We start from the raw sequence: 14,097 nt of genomic DNA, 5'->3' as shown, positions 1-14,097 counted from the left end.
TGGGGTTGTTGTCGCACAGTAGTATTAGTATACACCATGACGACGTCTCACGACTTAGCTCTCATTCCCACAGCCGTTTTTTACCCCGTCACGTCACCGTCACTTCACCGTGTTCCGTCATGGGCGCCGTTTTTCGGCCGATTTCTCGCCGAAAACGGTGCGACGGTGACGGGAGGCCGAGCTCTACGTTTCCGTCACGTCAACGTGACGGGACCATGCCCCGCGCTAAACCAGCTAATCAGAAAACAAATTTTAACGGCTAAATTTAGCAAAAAGTGAGCACAAACCATTTTCTTTACTTTTCAGATTAAAAACGCTCAATTCTAGGCTAAACTGATCTTTAGGCAGATGACCCTGTAATCTGACGGAGAGCTCCAGTACGAACGCTACTCGTTTACGTCTCCGTCGTGGTTTCTTGACGTGACGGTGCCGTGACGGAGAAGGTGACGGCTGTGTGAATGAGGGCTTAGCCAACCAAATTACGTAAAACAGCACAGCATAAGGCTTCCAGCGGTTGGCCTTCAAGCTAACTGCAAGTTGCTTGCTGTTTATATTTAATTGAAATTACTTGAATTAGATTTAAATAAAATAATTAATATTGTTTAAAATTATCTATTGTAATTACACTCGCAAGAGGGAGAGATATAGACGCCTAGAAGGAATAATGGCCGGAATATCACTAAACTTTTTGGCAATTTGCATCGGCCATTAAAATTAAATTAAAAGATCCGAGAAGGCTGCATGAACTACAGCGACGCAGTGCGGGTGAGAATGAAATGGTGTCCACAACGGACGCGCGGATTTTACCGGTAGCCGAAGCATAGGGAAAACATTCAATATTGGATTATTTTCACTTTCTCACATGTTCTTGCACGGCTGCCTTTTGGCTTGTGACATCGTTGCTGCATTTCTGCCCGCCCAGTAATTACCCTCGCCTGTTACACGCGACCAAGCATAACATCTTCCATGCAAGAGGGCACGCGCGTTGCCCAAGTTGGTGCAACGTGCACCATAATCGGAAGGTGCGCCGATGCGGGCTGGTGGCTTAATTAATAAAGTGGCCTGTTTACGTTCACGGTATGTTTTTTTTTTGTGTGTGTGTCAATGTCGTGGTTGACATTTTACCCTTTTCTCTTTTGTCGTTTCGTTATAAGACGCCCCACGTTTCCATTTTTCAGCCCGTTGACTCCCTACAACCGTCCACCCTGGAAGCTAACCCCACCTTTCCCCGTATCTATTTTACTTTCCCACAGAAGAGGTCGATTACAGCCTGCTTCCTTGCTGCTAGGCTCAGGTGCTCGGGACATGCACGGGCGGAAGCCACAGACACTCGGTGGCCTATAAGTGCAGCGCAGCTAATGCACCGTGTGTGCGATCCGATGACCCGCACCCAACGTCACAGAACCGCAGCGAGCTCTACGTTGGGGCGGTTGTTGACAAGCGAAGTCAACCAGCCCAGCACTCACCGGATGTCGCCTGACCCTACGAGACGATGTGGCTTTCGCACACTTTCGATCATGCCTTCGTTTCTACGGGGATTTTTTTTAGATGCGACGCATCTCTTGCTCTGGGGCATGTCCCTCCTGCGTCGGCGTCGGCGGCGTCCGCAAGCCACCTGCGCAAGCGGGACTCTCCTCCGCTCTTCTCTCCGACAGCTGTGCGCAACACTCTCACTCCGTCTCGTTATCATAAACAACAGCTGCGTGCGCGCGCTTCGCTCGCTTCGCTCCGCTCCCGTCGCGCAAGTGCGCGCATGCGCGACTCTCCTCCGCTATTTCCTCTCCTTTGAAAATAAAGCGGGTAGCGCGCTGCGGCGGTTCAGTCAGAGTTCGCTCTCGTTCGATTTCGCGTCACTTTGCTTGACGACTGCGTGCTTGACTTGATCCTTCCGATGAAGACGTGATGGAAGCGACGGTCCCTTCAGCGAGTGGTGTGACACATTCCAATACCAGCGTCACTCCAAACGCTAAAGTAAAATTACATCCATCTTCCCCCGTATGAGAACACTCGCATGTGATGGAAATGCATAATACGCGTTCACAACACGTTTCACCGATTTAGAGAATCAACCCAACGGAAACACCAATTAAACCCCCCGATGCGTCGCATCACACCAGGGTTCCCTCGCGGGACGATGGGCGTAATTTTTTTTTTACCTGAGAGTGGTTCCCCAGAATCTCCGTCCCTAGTGGGCGGCCGGAAATGCTAGAACAAAAAGCTAGCACGTCACCTCTTGTAACATAAAAACCATGGGAGGAGGAGGGAGAATGTTGGAGCTGCTTTTATTGTGCGAGCAATAGATAAGGCATATGCACAAATATTTTCGCCGAGGGCAGTCGGCGAGGAGCAGCCACAGAACAGCGCACGCGGAAAGGGGTGACGCCAGCCGAGCAGGCGTGGGCTTTTACTGCGGTGGGGTTGCGTTCGAACCGGTAGTTGCCAGGGAGACTCCAATTCGAAGCGCTGGTGCCTCGATCCCCCTGCACTTGTCGCACTCTTCCCGTGGCGTCTCAATGCGTTCAGACACCGCTTGTAGGCGTTGTAACACGGGGTGTGCAACGAGGGCAGGGCTTAGTAGGAGAGAAAAGAGAATGAAATGGGAGCGATGGAAGCAAATGCCAGTACTGGTGGACAAAGAAAAGGAATGACCGGCTGCCAATGCCGCTTCCCAAGCGAAGTAAGGTGGCCGATGAGATTGGTGGACGAAAAGCACCATTGGAAAAGTTTGTGCAAGGCGTGCGAGAAACGCCAAGTTGCTGGCTTCTGGAGCCAGAGCAAGGCGTGGTTATCGGGCCGAGCTTCAAGTTGACGACGGGAGAGAAGAAAAGTGCTCATGCAATCTTCAAGATCCGCCAATGAATATTCTATTATCTTATAATTCTCTATTGGGTCATCGCGCTCGATTATAATAACCAATCACAGCCTGTTGCGTTGGACGCCATTGAGTCTCTTAGTAGCGGGTACTTTGGAGTTAACTTCAATGCGACGGTCGTGTCAGTGTGAGAATTGAGGGGAGAGAGGATGTTTCGTTTACTTTTAAATTGGCTGGATTTGTTACGTTTTAGCTAATTTCGAAGCACTTAAATAGAAGAAAGCGAATATGAAAAGCGTTTATTTAGGTAGGCATAAAGTAAACAGACGCCGTTTCAATATGGAAGTGAGAAAAGGGTAATTTTTTTCTGTTTTTCAGAGGTTTTCGAGAACATTGATCATCTGTGATCTTGATTCTGGTCACAAAAGACCAGATTGTTGTCACAAAGACTGTGAACTTTCGCTGTACGACACCATGACTTATTTTCATTGTATTATTGGTATTTTAAAAATAATGAATTATCAAAACACTGCAAAACATTTACAACGGGGTTAATCCCAGCGACAAAGTTCGTCAGGCATTGGTCAGTTATCCGACTCAGTATAACGGACACACAGAACAAAAAACTATAGGACCACCTAAGCAATTTTTTGGTGTTCAAACTTAAGAGCATTGCTCGTCGGTGAGTGTGTCGCTGCGTTATGTCGCTGAGTTCCGTGTTGCGACCAAATGTTGCGCAGTTTAGTTCTCGTTGTCTTGCTGCCGCTGTTCTGCTGCTTCTGCTGTTACGATAATTCCAAGGGCTGTTCTTTGCTTTTTGAGGCTATAGCCGGTTGCTTGAAAACAAAGAGCTTTGTGGGGTCGTATGTAGACAACGATGGGGTATTTGTGGTCTGCGAAAAAAAAAACAGAAACTATGCGGCGCATAGTGTCAGAATGCGAGTGTATCAATCCCAATTTTCTTGAGGAAAACCGTCGGCGTCCAGAAGAGCTGGATTTAAGAGTAGCACACAGCGAGTTCACTTCAGGGCTATCCTGGTTACGAAAAGATTAGAATACTGGGGGACGAAAAGCAGACAGGGGTAATATGGTCGAGGATAGCTGCCACTAGTAACAGAAAAAATAAGTGTTTTGTGCCTAATAAATATTTTGTGCCTCCCCTTAGAGCAGCGCTAGTATTAAACGAAGAGCATAAAACCTAGCTATATTAGTTTTTTTTTGGTAAGATGAAACTTCATCACCCCCGCTACCAGGCGCTTGCAGCCTTGCTTTTATAGTTCCTCTGATGATGTAGACGCAAGACATGCTACGCGCTCAGGAACAGCTTGCGCCACCCGCAGAGCTACGTGACGCACCGGAGGTATATTACTACGTATATTACTACGAAGGTATAATAACTGGAGGTATATTACTACGTCAAGCTGCCAAGAAGTCAACGAGGATAAAGCTATGAAGCAATGCCTTACAACGTGCATACTAGCATGCACACGCGCGCTAAAAAAGGCGGAGCATATATGGTCGAGGGGGGGGGGGGAGGGGTTGATTATTCAAATAAATAGGAACACTCTTTTGAGGGGTCGTGGAACTTATGATTGCTATAGTATATGCCACCACGAAAGAGCACGTGCGCGCTGTTTTTGCAAGCATGCGGATTTCTCATCGGGTGTTTCTGCAGCACGTTATGGTTGGTGGGCAGTATGATTGTGGGTCAAGCAACAAGCGCCCCTACGCTTTGCTTCGCTTCTTAGCGACGGCCAGTGCAGTTCACTCGTGGGTTAATAATCGGTAACCAATGAACGATCACTGATTCACCCACTCCCAGCGGGTCAGCAGCTGGGAGAGCCCGCCAGTATCATCAGTGGGTGCTTTGGACGACAAAAAAATAGACAAGAACTATCGCGTTTTGGTAAACCGAGAGAGGCTATCGTCTTTAATGCTTGCTATTTCAGCGGTATTCAAACGGAGAGTAACAACTCCCTTCCCCTCACAGCGGCGTACATCATGTGACGCGACATTGCCTCCTCGTGCGTGTGTTCCTGAACAAAGTGGCAGACGAAGCGGTGTTTTCAGTAGGCCCTGCTTTGTCTGTAAGGACGCAGTAACATCTAATTACTTCCATTTTGCGGAGGGCTGAAGCATGTGTTCAAAGTCTTATCTACAAAATGCTAACTAAATAGACTTTCTGAGTGCACCGTAATCTTTTTCTCAAGCGTGTCACCAATAAATCAGGCTGTTCCTTCGCACTTAAAGAACACTACATACAGATGTTATCAAAGTGTACTGTTGGGCGAGTTGGTACTTCATTGTAAAAGATGCTACAGCGCGAAATAAAAACACGGACACAGAAAGAAAGCGCTCGTCCCGTCGTCTTTCTGTGTCCATGATTTTATTTGGCGCTGTAGCATCTTTTACAGATGTTATCGTATAAAACCTTGTAATATTGCACAATACGTAAGTACTTAATTAAGTGGTGAAGTTCCGAGCCCTGAACGTGGAGCAGTGATTCAGATGCAGTTGGGGATTACGCGTCTGTGTAGCTGCCTGCAACGCAAACCCTCATGAGTTTTGACACGGCTACTGTAGTTATAAATCAGGACTTAATTAAATCGAGGCCAAATGTAATCCTCTGCAACACGCGACGGCGTGTGCACGTTCCCCTAACCCCCCTCTAAAAAAAAAAACCCGCGTGGAAGTTTGTGCGCCGTGGCTGGTTTGTATCCATCCACCTATTGGAAAACATGGCTAAGAATGGGAGTTACCACATTTTACGTGTTTTTTTAGCCCTTAAAGCCACCGCATAATACACATTCGTGGTCGTAATTGTTGCAGAGAAAGCCGTTGCCTGTAAGCCCACTGCACTTTGTTGCAACTTGACGAACGGAGAAAGAGTTCGAAAGAGCGTGGCCTTGTGGTAAAATTCCTCCCGCGTTAGCAAGACCCGGCCCGACGGCTCAATAAGTCACGTCTGGAAGACTGAGTACTGCGTGGAAGTTTTCAAACTCCGTTGTAGGCATGCAGTTCGTCTTGTTGAAGGCGTGCAAGTGCTGCGTTCTGCGCTGCGCGAGCGGCGCCAGATGTTGCGTTGTCCGTTCATGCACGCGAAAGTCTCAGTCTGTACTTCCATTAAGTGTTGGAGGAAGCAATTAGTGAGTGAACAAACACCCCCGGCGTACAGCCTGCTAGTAAGGCGCGTTCATGAACACGAGTATCGTGTATATTTTTTGCATGTTGGGCATGTACAGCTCCTGAAGATTGTAGTTAATGCTTTCATTGGGCTCGAAGCTGGTTTCTGATAGTGGTAAAGACGCGAACGTGCTCAGTAAATCCTAGTACACTGAAAATCAACCGTGGGTCAGTACTAATAAAGTTTCAACTTGACACTATTGGTGCAATATACTAGTTTTTATTAAAATGTAATGCGGGAACCGTTGTCTTGCCCTGGCCCATTTTTTTTTTCGAATTTATCTTAATACTATAACATACTCTTGAAAAAAGCTGGAGCAACTAGTAAATATTTTGTGTATACAAGACCCGTTACCGGAGCGGTGCTAACGGATATCATCGTTGCCAAGTGGCGTAGCTACAAGTTTAAAAACGTTGTCCACCCAATCCAGCGCCAGTATACGAGCGGGAGACCGATTTTCTGGTTAGTGCTGCTTTTATGGCTGTTGTCAACTGAAGCTTGAGATACATGCCACTGGGCTGCTTCAGCCAGCGAGATTAGAAATGAAGCGGATAAATTCGCTCTCCAGCAACGTCCCGGAACAGGTCGCCCCCGAACAGGACAAATGAGTTACACGCTCTGCTCTCGATATGGGTGTACCCGAGCTCAGCCCACTACCGCAGGCTACAAACTTCGTCATCCCACAAACAACTTCGCCTATCCTGCTCTAAATAAGGAATATTATTGCATCTATACTACGACCTGCGGTTTGCCTAAATGAGTGTAAAAAGCATGCGACTCCCTACACAGCTTCCTCGTGACTTATAAACGCTGTACCATCGTCTACGCCCGAACTGTGCCTGCACAAATAGCTACCTATTTCGCCTTGGAGCGACGCCAAATCCACACTCGACAATTGTGCTTGTGTCGAAACAATTCAGCACATTTTATTAAAATGTGCGGCCTACATGAAACCGAGATCACACATCCTTGAAAGCATGGAACGTCTAGAACAGGGACCAATTACTCTCAGAATTATTTTAGGACCATGGATTCATTCGTCAAAGCAGCGCCAAGCTCTACGGAGTTTATTCTCTTATTTGGATGAAATTGGCCTAATTTCAAAATTGTAAATTATCTGGCCCAAGCTCAGAACAAAAATATGCATGCAAGTCCGCTAACGCGCAAAGTCCACGACAGTTTTTTTTTTCTTTTTCTTTACTGCCCCGCTCTTCCTTGGGCCTTTTCTTCCCCCATCCCCAACCCACAGCAGAGAAGCATGTAGGCGTCTGTAAATGCCGGCAAACCTCTCTGCTTTTCCAATAAAGAGCCATCTCTCTCTTCTCTCTAAATGAGTGTGATCTCTGTTTCTAAATCACGTAAAATGACAAGTTTCGCTAAGCATTAGTAAGCTTAGTTTTTTAAGGAATTCACAACTGCGGCTTCGCATTATTGTACTTTATGGCACAGTCAGGGGGCAGTAAGCGTGTTATTGCATTTACAGATTGCACATGTGTTCGTGAGTAAAAGAACAACCATTAGAAAGATCTAGTAATTCACAAACTTTGCAAAACGGAAAAAATGTGGTCAACGACGCTGAAATTAATAGGCACCATTTGGACACAGTTTATTTGAAAGAACCCGAGCAACCGCCTTATTGATGTTTTTTTTTCTTCGAAAGCATTGACGCCTGCCGGCTCCGCCCTTTCTTTCTCCAAAAAAATTGGATTTACAACAAGATGTTTCTTTATCGCGCTCGAACTCGAGTGGGTAGCCTCACTGTAGGTTGAGAGCCACAAACAACTCATTCCTTTTGGCGTGGAGGACGTCCATCACTCTAATTCCCCTTCTGGCATTCCACAGCTACCTTGACTTTTCTTGTGCCTCATTAACAAGACAGAACTCTCAAGCAACAGCTCCCTCTCGCAACGTAACTTTATGGACCGGTTGTTTCACAATGATATACAAAAAGAGTTTTGCACAGACACTGTAAAGACTTAGTCGTTTACGCCGCTGTAGTTTTTTTCATTGTATCAAAATAACCACGCAGCATCCAATTATGCCCTCCGCTGTTATCACAATGGAGTCGTCGCTGTGGGATATTATGTTCTGTATGGCGTGCTTTGTAGGCGAATATTTTTTGGGCAGGAAGCAACAGGATTTAACATTCCACGAGGGAGAAAATGTAAACTTTCCAAGACTTTCTTGTGTTCCTGCAAAACTAAATTTTTATAGCGTTGTGAAAAATGTCTCTTGCGCAGTCCGCATGTGTTAGGCATCTAAAAAAAATTATCAAAGGTGTAAAGGTGACACACTCTATATGGTCAGCTATATAGCTAGTTGTCTTATAGGGGCCGTGAAACAAAATACAACTTTGTTCCAGTTCTAATGAGTAGCGTTTTGTAGCCCCCTCGGCCTTATTTCAGACATGAAAGTGTTTTTCTTTAACGAAGAAACGTAATAAATACTGCATACTTTAAAATTTCGCCCTGCAGTGACGTAATATGGGCAGGTAGTTACGTACCATGTGTCAGCACTGAGACCATAGTAATCTAGTTATCAGTAGGTTGAGTGAACGTTAGCATTCATGTATTACAACCAAATAGAACTAGAGGTCATCCGACCCGCCGAGTTGGCTTAGTAGCTAAGGCGTCGCGCTGCTGAGCACGAGGTCGCCGGTTCTCTTCCCGGCCGCGGCGGCCGCTTTCCTTACGGAGGCGAAAAGCAAAAACGCCCGAGTGTACGAGATTTCGGTGCACGTTAAAGATCCCCAGGTGGTCAAAATTAATCCAGAGCCCTCCACTACGGCACGCCTCATCGTCTGCGTTGCGTCGGCGCGTTAAACACTACAAGGCCATAGCCCCATTGTCCAGTCACATATCTTGGCGGTGATATTGGGCGGCGGCCTCAAATAGCGCAAACGACATTTATTGACCCCTTTACTCAGACACGTCGCCGGAAGGTAGCTGGAAAGTTGACGATGGCTTATCTGTTTTCCTATTACCTCAAATATTGGCCAGAATTATGCGATAAAATTGACATAACTGTTATCAAGACAAAGCAGTCCGTCTCATGAACCAAATTTGTATTTTATATTCATGGCGCCTAGACCACGACTTGCATATATTTATCTCGCATAGACCACGACTTGCAAGTTGGCATACCCCAATGCAGGACTAACCTTTTTTAAGTGCGAATGCACTTCTTAAGCGACCCTGAATCACGCGTCCACCGCCGTCCGTCCATCCGCACCACATACCCACTGAGGGCGATTGGCCAAGAAGAGTTCCTAATTTCTTTAGCACATACCCACTTAGGGCGATTGGCCTAGTCCTCCAGCGCGCCACCGCGCCCGCCGCCCCGCCCCGAGCCTGCCCCCAGGCCACCGACGCCATCGACGACTGCTGCTTCGCCAGGAGCGGAAGTCGGGGCGAGTACTGCGGCGTCTACCTCGTCGGTCACGTCTCCGCGAACCTCGTGTCGCACGCCGTGTCCACCTCGCCGGTCAGGGACGAGTCGCCGCACAGTGCCGTCTACACCGACGCGTACTCGGGCGACGGAATCGTGGTCGTCACCCTCTACCTCGCGCCAAACATCTCGCGCGACGACGTCGTCGAATACGTGGATGCGGCGATGGAGAGTGTGGCCAGGCGCGTAAAGCCCTCTGACCCGGTCGTGGTTGTTGGGGACTTTAACGTGGACGAGCGAAAGGGCGGCGAGTGGTTGATGGAATACATGCTCGCCGACCACTCCATGACGTGCCTACCGCTAGAGGCTCCCACCACCATCAACGGCAGCTACATCGACCTGGCCTTTGCGAGGAACTGTCTGATACTGTCTGTGTGTGTGATCTCCTCAAACATACACTTTAATTCACCAAGATTTCCAGAGAACGACTAACGGGGTGTGTGAATCCCCACTTGATCACGCGGGGGTGTTAAATGCAACTAACGGGCGAATGCCAACACAGTTCAACATAACTCCCCCTCATAGCATCACCCGTGCATTCGCACTTCCCCATGCTCCCCTTCGGGGAAATGCGGGTGAATTTTTTATGATTCTTTTGTACCCAGAACCGGTGGGAACTGGAGCCACCTTCTGGCCTCTGTTGTCTCAATCCCAGTTCATTCCACTTTTAGCAACCCACTTCTTGGCGTATAACCTGAGATTGTTCGCAATTCTCATCGATTGCTTGCTTGTTACTTGATTATTATTATTATTGTAGTTTGTCCCCTGTCCTCTATGTAACGCCTGAATGGCCCTGGGAGTATGCAAATAAATAAATAAATAAATAAATAAATAAATAAATAAATAAATAAATAAATAAATAAATAAATAAATAAATAAATAAATAAATAAATAAATAAATAAATAAATAAATAAATAAATAGGTAAATAAATATATCCCTGGCTCTTTCCGCGTTTCTTGCGTCAGAAAGGGCAACGGAGATTACGTAGGCTTGCGCATTTTAATGACACCGCCGCAGCGGGAAGGTGAAGGAGAGGAACACAAAGGCACAAATGCGTTTCATCCACCATTTTTCTCGAGTTTGCGTATCTCCCTTCCGCCTTCTCGCCACAACATATTTTTTTTTTTTGCGTGCTGTTCAGGCCAACACCCGGAGGCTGTAAAACCGCCGTTTGTCTTTATTACAACAAACAAACTGCGACGGTGCGCTGAAAACGTTTGTATGTAGCAAACAAGGACCTGACAGTTGTCAGTCCGAAATTGCAATCTTCCATCAAGTAAACACACCTGGAGTTTTCATTGCCGGGAGTTTTCAGGACCGGGTAGAATCTTAATTGCAACGTGAGCACCACAAAGCAGTTTCTAGCGATTGTAAGCAACATTTATGGCGTTGCAACATCATACCACAACTTCCCTATGCAGCCGCGGGCATGCAGGGTCTGGTAAATAAATTAAAAAGGCGTCGTGCGCAGAAGTGCTCAACTACTTGTTTGTTACCATGAGTTCACACGGGGGGAAATTTCTTCCGCAGTCTTAAAGCCTTGAAAATGAAACTTGTTTCAAACTACGAAACAGAAGAATAGATGTACCACGCTCAACGCTTAATACACAAATGCTATAAAAAAAAACAAAAGCAACAGCGAACGTAAAATGAAACTTGAGGAACAAAGAAAGTGCGCTCCTATCTCGTGAATAAATGCAAACGTGAATAAATGCGAAAATAAGGTGCTATGCCGTGTATAGAAGGAAAGCGCACATCTGTACAATACCTCGACCTCCTTGGTTTTTTAACGCCGCCGTAAATATCACCGCAGGATTGTTTCTTTCCCAGCCGCGAAAGGAAGCGCGACGGGTATTTGTTTTAGATCTCACAATGTACATTTTGGGGCCGGCGTTTTCACAACAGTTTATCTTAGCTATGTTATTTTGCAGGGAATATGTTCCCGGGCAGTAAAGCATACATGTGGAATATTAGTGGCCAAAAAAGCATTCAGCATTTCAGTTGTTGTCCACAAAATATCTGGCCACACCGTAGCGTATGAGCAGTGCATGGTGGCATACAGTCTAGTACACAAAACCGTAGCTGACTATAAACTAATTTTTGTTAAGTAAAACATATAATAGCATATACATTTTTAGCAAAACATTCTTGCATTTAAGTGGACTAGAAAAGCAAGTTAAATAAAACCGGGAAAGAACCTACACTTTCGCAGGTTACCATGTCTTCTTAAGTAAAAGCTCATAAAGACATAACAACAAACTAAATTTGCGCCTAACAAAAATTTCTAGTGTAGTTAGTCTTCAGGCATGATATTTGCACATGAATTGGGGTTGATTGCTGTACAACCTAAATTTATCGTCCCTGCAGCCATAGTCGCAGGATAGTTTTATTTTTCCGCAATTTATTTACCCTCAGAATAATTTCTCAAAAGTACTTAGGTGTTTGCTTTACCTGCACCGTTGCTGCGGCATAAAAGCAAAATCTAAATGTTATATCCGTGTATCAAAGTCGACAACTATCGAACGGAAACCGATCATAGCCCATTGATTGCGACCTAACCATATGACAAAATGTTGACATAGCCATAACTCAAATTTCGAGCGATGTACCTTACGTAAACCGGGTGATAACACCGTGGGAGGCTGCTACTTGTAAGTAGTGCTCGCACTAGAAATGCCTCAATTCGGCGTGCAATCAGAGTCGTCAATGCTAGCCGTGTTCGTGATGCAATTGCTTCCGCTACAACAGTACGTCTGAATAATTCGCAACCTATCCTATACTGACTGCTTCAGTACAAATATTCTTCCGCTCGAGTGCTTTCAAACTACCCGTCTCCTCAAATTTTCTCTGCTCGGTTGCACGTGCCGCCCCTCAGTACCTATTTTCATCGTGTTCTTTGCCCGTTAGGAATTAACTTTACGACATTCCATACGTCTTCTTTGAAGCAATGCACCTAAATGGACAATAATGATCGTGGCCGCTTTCGACTAATTAGGAGGCTCTGCGTAGAGTTTCATTTCCTAACGGTGCCATAGGCTAGTGCGTTGCTCAACGCGAACGTATACCTTTCCTTTGCACAATACCACCCTGCAGATCCTATTTCCTAATAAAATGCTTTACTGGGCAACTGTAATTGCTGAATTTACTCCCAGTCTAGACGTATTGTTGCGAAGCGAAACTCCGGAAATGTCTGACGCTACATATCGCGCAATTTTTTTAAACTTTAGCTCGTTCTTTAATATTCCGCTGGCACATGCCGTGGTCGTAATGACGAACACGACTTGTGTTAGTAGATGTTGTGTTTTCATTTCCTATTACGCCTTTCAGAGAAACGCCGACACATTTCCTGCCATAACCGCCTCTCTATTTCGTAAGGGTAATGGTCTGGATACTGATCAAATCGCGTAATCACGGTACCCGAGGGCCTTCAGAAGTCAGCCGTAACCATGGAATTTTATGGTCTCTTCTCAGCACAGGAATTGCACTGCGTATTCTTTTTCCGCTGGAACCAAACACCACAGCCACAGTATGGCACATTCATTTTTTGTACGTGCGCTTCGTATGTGGCTATTGAGTTTTCGTAACGGCGTGTTGCACACGTTTCCTTCGCACTTTCGGAAATACCGGCAATGTTTCATTGCTCGCGAAGTTCCAGACTCGCAGCGCGTTGTAAATTGAGGATTATCCACGAAATCAAAGTATTCGCGAATTCGCCGGGTATACACCCAACACCGGTTTGCGCATGTGTAATCGCCGTAATTTCTTTTTTCTGAAGAGGCAGTCGGGAACGTCGTGCCATGGCATACGACCTAAAAACAATTATAAGTATTCGTTGGTGATTTTATAATATGTTATCAGGATCCTGCATATTCTCTCCCTCGAGGTGGATGGGCAAAGACTGAACTAAGGATAAAGGGGGGTGTTCACTGCGCCCCTTCGGTCGCCGTGCCTGCGTGCACCAGCGGTATCGTGGTTCCAAATATCTCCATCGACGGAAACCCGTTAGCGCTCCGGCCCTTCCGTAAGAAACCAAAGGAGAAGGGCTGATGTGTAAGCAGGGCTGAGCTACCAAACCCAGCAATGTTGAGTAGTAAGTATATTCATTGACAGTGAAGCTCTTGAATATCTCTGCAAATCTTGATGGAGTATGCAATGCTTTATTATGACAACAGCTTAGGTGTCGCTGTAGAAAACCGTGACATTCTACAAGGTCTTCGGCTCAGTTGTCTCCCAAGACGATTGTTTGGGCAAAAATTAGATGATTGAAGTGGTTCTGGCGGGTGAGTCTGAACTTTCCTCTGCAGAAAGCCAAGCATACGAGTCCTGCTCGTCGGTTTTCTCAATGTCTGCATTGAAGTCGCTTGCAATGATCACTGGTGTGTCATCGTCTTGCCGGTCCCATGAAAAGCGGTTTTTTATAAATTTTTCAATGTCAATTTCGAAGTAAAATGTTTCTTACATTGTGGAAGGTTTGGGACAAACGCGAAAAAAATTTTAAGGACAGCTTTAGCCAGTACACTTCCTCAGGTACACCTGCTCCTTTGTGGCAGGGCAACAATGCGTGATTATTAAAGTCACACGATATGAAAAATTCTGAAAATCAATCAATCAATCAATCAATCAATCAATCAATCAATCAATCAATCAATCAA

This window comes from Haemaphysalis longicornis, unplaced genomic scaffold, assembly GCF_048455015.1.
Source record: "Haemaphysalis longicornis isolate Haplotype H1 unplaced genomic scaffold, Haemaphysalis longicornis Haplotype H1 scaffold_3, whole genome shotgun sequence".
NCBI lineage: Eukaryota > Metazoa > Arthropoda > Arachnida > Ixodida > Ixodidae > Haemaphysalis > Haemaphysalis longicornis.
Note: the sequence above shows the minus strand (reverse complement) of the source record.